Here is an 8,888-nt window from a genome sequence, read left to right on the forward strand (position 1 = left end):
AGCCGGCAGGTTAGGTGGCAGGTGGGTGCACAGATGTGCCCACAGGCGAGCCCACTGGTGTGTGCACGGGTGAGCCCACAGGTGAGCCGGCAGGGGTGTGCCCGGGTGAGCCCGCAGGTGACCCCGGCACCCTCACGGGGCACCCATCTCGGTGCCCAGGCCGCACCTCGTCCCGCTGTGTCCCTCCTGCCTTCGCTCTTCCTCCCGCGGTGGAAGGACTTGTGGCTCCCAGACTGGCCGGCAGCTAACGCGAACCCGTGTTGACAAATGCTCATCAAGAAGCGAACCCGGGAAGCCAAATCGATACGCGGGGCCCCGCGGCGCCCCCGCCGCCCCCACCCAGCGCCCCCGGATTAATTTGCGGCGGGCTGGCGGCCAGCTCTCAGAACCATGCAAGTTTTCAGCGAAAGTTTACAGCCGGTCTCGTCAGGCGTTCCCTTCTGCCGTTTCCTCTCTTTCTTCCTTTTTTTCAGCATAAAAAAAAAAAAAAAAGAAAAAACCCCACATTCCCCGCCAGTTTTCCTTATTCTGACACCGTTTTCCTTCAGAAGATCTCACAGTACAAGCGGGTACATGACATCCGCCGAGCTCCCCAGCGCACGCACTTTGCGTTTGATTTATGACATGAGTCCATAGGTGCGGCTGACAGCTTTCAGATTGAAGCCCGGCGAGCCGGCTTTCAAGAGGGGCGGGCGGGCCGGGCCGATCCATCGCGGGGCGTCCCGGGAGCCGGGGCCGCCTTTGTAGCGCCCCGCTGCGCCGCGGCCCCCACGCTGGGCCCGGCCCCGCTCGCTGACAGGCGGCACGTACTTCACCCTAATCACGAATAAAAGCCAGCTCCCTGTAGGGTACACATCTTCTCTGTTTTGACATTGACCGTAATACATAATTTAACCACAAAGCCTGAGCGGTGTGGAACAAGATAAGAAAAGACCACAGAACTGGCAAATAAAGCGATGTTCAATCAGAAATCATATTTGTTCCTCATGGCGGAGACGTGGGCGTTAAGAACATAGGGCAGGAGCTGTGGGGGGGTGGAGGGGGGCAGGGGCCGGGAAGGTGTGGGGCGGGGGGAGGGCACCTGCCTCACAGCCGCCGCCGGGCCGCGCTCCAGGACGGGGGCCTGTCGGGCGCCCGTCTGTCCTGCCTCTGGGGTGCGGGCCGGCAGTCAGGTGCCAGGAGGTTCCCCCGGACCCGGAGGGGTTGGGGGGTGAGGCCGGGAACCCCTGCGCCCGTGGGTTGGCGCGCAGAGGCAGGCATCCTGGCGAGCATGGTCAACAAATACAGCCATGGGACGGGTGTCCCTAAGCTCCGGGGAAGGGGGCGGGTGACCAGCAGGTGCCAGGTGTGAGTGTGGGGGTGACCCCCCGGGAAGGGGGCAGCTGCGTCCCTGGAGGACAAGGCAGAGCGAGGGGTCCGGATGCTCGACGTCGGCACCGTGGCCGGCCAGCCGGCCCGCTCTCCAGGCTGCTGTGCCGGGAACACTGAGTCCTGCGCGTGCACCGCGCTGTGTGTGGGGCTGATGTCTTCACAAGCTGTGCACTCATCCGAGAGCCGGATGCAGGCTCCCGTGGGAGACACCTGGCTGCTGAGCCGCGGGACGGGGGACAGGTGGCAGCAGGACGGGGGACAGGTGGCTGGGGACGTCTGCCCGCCTCTGGGTCCCCACGCGCGGGGCCGGCCCCGGGCACCACCCTTTGTGTGGCACACGCATTCTGTGCACGACACGACACACGGAAAAGACCCTGTTTCTGTCGTGCAAGCCCAGCTTCCACGCGGAGACACAAAGACACTGGAAAGAGAACACACGCAGGACAAAACACACTCCCACCCACACAGGCACACGCGTGCACTCACAGACACACGGACTCTTGCACGCACACACCGAGACCCACCCGTACATGCACACCCGCCCATCTCTACGCACATAAATGCACATGCACCGCACGTGCACATACGCACACCCACACGTACACAAGCATATACACGATTCACACTGCACACCCGCAGCCGCACACGGACGTAAACACACACCCATGTGTACACTCCTCTACACTTAGACACACCCACACACACATTTCTACAAACACATTTACACCCCCAACTGACAGGCACACACCACATACATACTTCCCTCTACACACCCATACACACGCCCTCACACACCCCAGCACGCACACACAGGAGCCACGGTCATTCACGATTCAGCTCCCGACGTGAGACCAGCGACCTGTGAAATACAAGGTTCCCGGACTTCAAACAGCCCTCGGAGGTGCTGACTGACGCGTGTTCGTGCACGCCCATGTGACGCATGCAAACCACACATATGTCTCCGACAACAAGTGATTATTTCTGCAAATGAAGAGATCAATGCTGACGGGCATTTTCCCCTCGGTCTCCCCTGCTGCAGCTAGGAATTTCAATTTTGGCATTTTTCTGGGTAAAGAGGTCCTTTCTGCTATTAGATTCTCGTGCTTTCCATCGGAGACGAGCGTGAGATTTTATAATTTCTTGTTTTTGTACAGCTGGCTTTAGAATGGCCCATGAGGCGAGACCTACTAATTAATTTTTAATGCTGAAAATAAAATATATATAAAGGAGAGATTTGAAGACAGAGGAAACCATAACACAAATAGTTTTGTGCATTTTGGTGATGTTTTGCCTTGGTTTTTAGTTTCTTAATCGCACAGTTATCTCTGACAACGGAGACAGGGTTAGTGACGTGGTGGGAGTTTCACAGCTGCATTCCAATCCAGCCCCGCTGGTCCCAGGGACTCAGAGCAGTTCTGTTCCTGTAAACATCTCTGGAGAGGGAGCCACGGGGACACATGACACAGGACACAATGCCACGGGTCACATGACGTACTTGGTGGCCTCCTGGTACTTGCCAGCTGCATTAGTGTGAGTCTCATGTTTTTGTTTTGTTGTTTTGTTACGTATCTACCTAATCTATCACTTATCTTTCATTCTATCTTTCTGTCTATCTAATCCATCCATCCATCCATCCATCTATCCATCCATCATATCTATGTATCTTTCTATCTTTCTGTCTTTTTATCTATGTATCTATCTATCTATCATTTATCCATCATATCTATCTATCCATCCATCATATCTATTTACCTATCTATGTATCATTGTCTTTACATACATATAAGGATTTTTTTTTAATTTAAAGATTTTATTTCATTATTATTATTTTTAATGTTTATTTACTTATGACAGAGGGACAGAATCGGAAGCAGGCTCCAGACTCCGAGCTGTCAGCACAGAGCCCAACACGGGGCTCGAACCCACAAACTGCAAGATCGTGACCTGAGCTGAAGTCGGACTCTCAACCTAGTGAGCCACCCAGGTGCCTTGCAAAACTTTTCTTGTTTGAATTAACTCTGTCGTTATTTCTCTAGGGTGTCTAAGGTTTCCTGTAAGGTTGTCTGGGTTTTCTATCATATCATTTGAAAAATAAATACGGTGTTGCCTTTTATTTTCCAAGTCTGATAAGTCGGATTATTTTCTTTTGTCTTGATTGCATTAGCTAATGCTTCCAGCATGAGGTTAAATAGTAGTGGGCATTACATATGTATTTGTATATGTGTATATATACACATACATATATATACAATGTGTGTATATATCATGTTACTAACCAGCCTTCTGTTCCTCATTTTGTCACTGTTTTCAGGAATTTTGTCATGGAGTACTCAGATGATTTTACTCCTTACACCTAGTTTTGTGTGAATTCTATTAATACTTTTTTGTAACCTTGAACCATCCTTTTATCCCTGGTATGAACCCCACTTGGCCATGGTGTATTATTTTCATAAAGGGGTGTTGCCACTACTTTATGTTGGATTTTTAACTAATATTTACAAGTGATTTTGTGGGGCGCCTGGGTGGCTCAGTCAGTTAAGCGCCCGACTTCAGCTCAGGCCATGATCTCACAGTTCATGAGTTTGAGCCCTGTGTCGGGCTCTGTGCTCACAGCGCAGAGCCTGGAGCCTGCTTTGGATTCGGTGTCTCCCCCTCTCTCTTTCCCTCCCCTGCTCACACTGTCTCTCCTTCTCTCAAAAATAAATAAACATTAAAAAAATCTAAAAATATATTTAAAGTTACTTTGGGATGAAAATTCACATTGATGGAAATGAGTGATATGTTTGGTGTCAATGCAGCCATATGATTTTATGTTATGACTAGCATTTGTGTTATATTTACTGTTTCTGCATTTGATGAGTTTTTCCTGTATTGAAGAAGTGTAAAAGTTTGCTCTCAAATTTGGGAAGGTGTGTGTTCTTGTTCTAGGGCTTAGCTTTGCATTTGGATATTTTAGTGCCCCCCTCCCCCTGCCCCACCTCTGCTTGCTGTCTTAACCCCTTGCTCTCTGGTTTGTCAGTTTAAGTGAGATCTGCATGAGCTTCCTGTGGCTGCTGGAATGAAATACCACACACTTTGTGGCTGGAGCAACATAAATTTATTATTTTATAATTATGGAAGTGAGAAGTCTATGATATGTTGCCAAGGTTGCATTCCTTCTAGAGGCTCCAGAAAACACTCAGGCTTTTTGCCTTTTCCAGCTTGGACAGGCTTCCTGTATTGTTTGGTTCATGGCTCCTTCCTCTATCCTCCAAGCTGGAAGCTTAGCTTTTTCTCTCCTGTCCGAACTCCTGCTTCCCTTTTGTGAGGACACTTGTGACGACACTGTTCCTCCCTGGGTGATCCAGGATAATTTCCCATCCCAGGATCTTTAACGTAATGACACCTGCAAAGTCCCTTTTGCCTACATTCACAGGTTTTGGGTTAAGACATGGGCACCTTGGGGACTATTATTTGGTCTACCACTTCGGGATTAACACATGGACGTCTTTGGGGACATTGCTCTATCCAGCACATGGATATCAGGACGTGAACGTCCTTGGGGACATTGTTCTGTCCACCACGTGGGGATTAGGATGTGAATGTGTTTGGGGGCCATGATTGCACTAACCACAATATGCTCTGATTTCCACCCATTACCTACTTAATAGTCAATGCCTTTGTCCTAGTTTCAGTCTTCTTTCTCCTGCCATTAAAACGACTTTTTATTCTTTCCTCTTTGTCAGAACTTACATACTTTCCTTTTTCCACGTCTGTCCCCCTTCGTTTAGATTTAATTCTACAATTGAGCCGATCACATGAATTTGAACCTCATGGCCTTCTTCACCTCCTAGAAGCACCAAAGGTCTGGGTCACATATGCCTGGCTTCTGCTCTTGGTCGGTCTTGTGAGTTTCCTGGAGGGACTCGGAGAGATTCTGACTGTGCTGATGATGACGGCCACTCTCATGCCATCTGGCAGCCCGGCTTGATGTGACTTCACTGTTTTAACACAGGAGAGACCACCATAGCAGGGTCGCTCCATGCAGGGTGGACGAGACAGCAGAAACGTCTGTACCCAGAGAGCTCAGCAGCTTTGACGGAGAAGCTTTACTGTTCACCCGATTAAGTCACAGGTGGTGATTTGCTCTAAGGGAGGACGTGGGTGCAGGCGTGAGCATGTACTCTGTCACACTGTGTCTTCTTGTCACATCTCTCAGAGGCAGCAGGAGCAGAATGTGGGTTCTTCCCTTCACAGAGAAAGTGTCCACGTTTCTTTTTGAGAGCGGTTGAACCTAACACAAGCTCCTCCCAGTTGAACCTACCGGAACTAGCAGACGTTTACTTTTTCACTTTTTCCCAAAGCAGGCTCCAGGCTCTGAGCTGTCAGCACAGAGCCCAGCACAGGGCTCGATCCCATGAACTGCGAGATCATGACCTGAGCCAAAGTCGGACGCTCAACCAACTGAGCCACCCAGGTGCCCCCAGAAGTGATTTATTTTAAATCTACAGAGAACACGATGTGTCACTTATTTTCCAGGCAGAATGCAGAGGGTCTTGAAGCTGCTAATTTATCCACCTGGACGGGGTGGGAGTGAAGGTTGGAGAAGGAGCGGGGCCACATGACTCAAGTCTTTCAGAAGCACGAGACTAAGACTGACTTAGACGGGTATGAATCTGGGAAGGATGTTGGCGGTTTTCACACTTGATGGGAAGGCTGAAGAAATGGTCTCGGAAAGTGCAACAGACCCCAAGGAGAGAGGGTCAAGAAGACCTTGACCAGCTGCCTTGAACCCTGGAGCCATTGTTGCCACCATCTTGAATTTCTCAACTGGTCCTGATCGGCATCCTTCTCTCAACATTCCAAGTGCTGGATGGAGAGCCCCATTCCCTGGAGTCTCTGAATGCCGGGAAGGCAGGAGGGAGCATGTCCGCATCCCCTGGCCATGCTGAAGAGAGAGGTGGGGTTGGGTCCCACCAAGCGGGAATGACTCCCACTTAACTGGGGTCTGAATCTCAGTAGGACAAACTTGTTGGGGGGACATGGGGAATGAAGGTCAGAGAAGGCACGAGAACATTCAGTTCGGTTGTGGGTGGGTACTCTGCTAGAGCTCCAGGGAGGGTTTCAGGAATGGCCAATAGGTCAGCCCATGGAGAGGAATATAAGATTCATGATAACCATGAGGTGGGATCATGCTGGACACCAGTCTGACTGAAGGTGGCCAAGTAAGGGAGGGAGAAAGCTGTTGTGGTTGATGCCCAGGAAGCCTATATGGAAAACCAGTGCTGGAGATCTCTGATCTGGCCACCTTTAATCTTTGCTGAATATAAGCTAGAATCTCAGATCTGTTGGCCATTGTGTTCAAGGGCCTGATAAGGCATAGCTAACGTCATTATGGGACAATGCCCACAGGATAGCTTATTCTTGCCTTCATGACCCCATCAATCTATTCCCACCCAAAGTGCAATGATTGTGAATCCAAAAAAAAAGAAAAAAGAAAAAAAAATCCCACCCCAACCTCCCCTCCTCTCTAAAAACCTCCCCTTTCGTCCAAGTGCAGGGAAAGGTGAAACTCTCCAAGGCTGGCCCTTTTCTGAGTTATGAGCAGAAAAAGTTTGGACACTTTTCACAAAAGTCAGAAACATATTAATTTTTCAGAGCCTAGTGAGTCAAAAATGGCTCGTCCAATTTGCTTCAAACTTGCCAGGCCGAGATGAAGCTTGAGAACTTTCCGGCCAAAGGAGACATTTTGTCAGAGTGGGAAGGAGGTCAGGCGAGGGCAGCGAGGGTTAGAGGATGTGATGGCCGGGGCCTGGGATCCTGGGCCGGTGTCTGTCATTAGCTAGCGCTCTTTCCCGGATGCGGGCGGACAGGTGTTCAGGCCCAGACGAGGGCGCCGAGGGGACACCGCCGTGCTGCCCTTGGGCACGGAGGCGGGTGGTGAGGAATCACATGTTTCCTGCAACTTTCTCAAAGCGCTTCTGGTTTCTAGCGTAAAATCTCATTTCCAGGAAGGAAGGGGGTTTGGGGGAGACGCGGGGGGGATTAGCGATATCTGGAATGCGATTAAGGAACATGATGACGGGCTGGGGGTTGGGCGTGTGAGGAGGCAGGGCCCTGTGGGGCCTGGTTACTGTTAATTTGCAGTCCAGGGAGGTCCGGCGCCTGGTGAAATATTAATGCTCGAAGCAAGGCCATTGTCTTCGCTGATTCTCCCTCTCCTCCTTTCACATCCTGCCAGATGCAAGCCGTCCTTGCCGACCGATTTATTTTGGGCAGCATCCCGCGGGCAGCAGGGGACCCCCGGCTTTGTACGCAGGAGGGCCTCCCGGGTTGGCTGGCTTCCGAATCACCCTCACTCCCCCTTTGCTGCGCGCCTCACCCGCTGCCCTCCACAGTGATTCTGGGGCAGTTGTTGGGGAGGGGCCCGCGTTCTTGTGTAATCAGAGGGTGTCCCTTCTTTGCAGACGGCAGAGCCCTGGGGCCGACTCAGCCTGGGGCAGGGACACAGGTGCCTGCACCGAGGGCTGCAGATGACGTCAGCATGGGGCCTCGGGTGTTTTTAGGCTTTTGTTTTTCTGTTAACAAACCATGCAATCAACCGCTTTAAAGTGAACAGCTCCGGGGGCCTGGGGGGCTCGGTCGGTTGGGTGTCCGACTTCGGCTCAGGTCATGATCTCACAGCTCGTGGGTCCGAGCCCCCTGTCAGGCTCTGTGCTCACAGCTCGGAGCCTGGAGCCTGCTTCAGATTCTGTGTCTCCCTCTCTCTGCCCCTCCCCTGCTCGTGCTCTGTCTCTCTCTCGCTCTCTCTCAAAAAAAAAAAAATAAATAAAAAATAAAACATTTAAAAAATTAAAAAAAATAAAGCAAACAACTCAAGTGTGTTTATCACACTTACAATGTTGTGCAACCACCACTCTGGTGTTCCAGAACATTCTCATCCCTCCCTAAAAGGAGACCCAGTCCCCACTGGCAGTCCCACACCACCCCCCACATTCACCTCTCCAGCCCCTGGTGACCACGGATCCACTTTCTGCCTGTGGATTCGCCCATTCCACATCTCTCATTTCCATGGAATCACATGTGATGTGGCCTCATGTATCTGCCTCTCTCACTGAGTGTCATGGTTTCTGGGTCCGTCCACGTGGCAGCACGTGGCAGGGCTTCCTTCCTTTTCGTGGCCTGAGTAACATTTCCCTGCATGCACGGGCCCCATTCTGTCTATTCATCCTTCCGTGGCTGTGTATCCATCCTTCCATGGCTGTCTGTGTATGCGCCTTTCCGTGGCTGTCTGTGTATGAGCCCTTCTGTGGCTGTCTGTGTATCTGCCCTTCCGTGGCTATCTGTGTATGAGCCCTTCCATGGCTGTCTGTGTATGTGCCCTTCCTGTGTACCCGTCCTTCCATGGCTGTCTGTGTATCCGCCCTTCCGTGGCTGTCTGTGTATCTGCCCTTCCGTGGCTGTGTGTGTATCCGCCCTCCTGTGGCTGTCTGTGTGTGTGGGCCCTTCTGTGGCTGTCTGTGTATCTGCCCTTCCGT

The sequence above is a fragment of the Panthera uncia genome, chromosome X (genome assembly GCF_023721935.1).
Source record: "Panthera uncia isolate 11264 chromosome X, Puncia_PCG_1.0, whole genome shotgun sequence".
NCBI classification, from domain to species: Eukaryota; Metazoa; Chordata; class Mammalia; order Carnivora; family Felidae; genus Panthera; species Panthera uncia.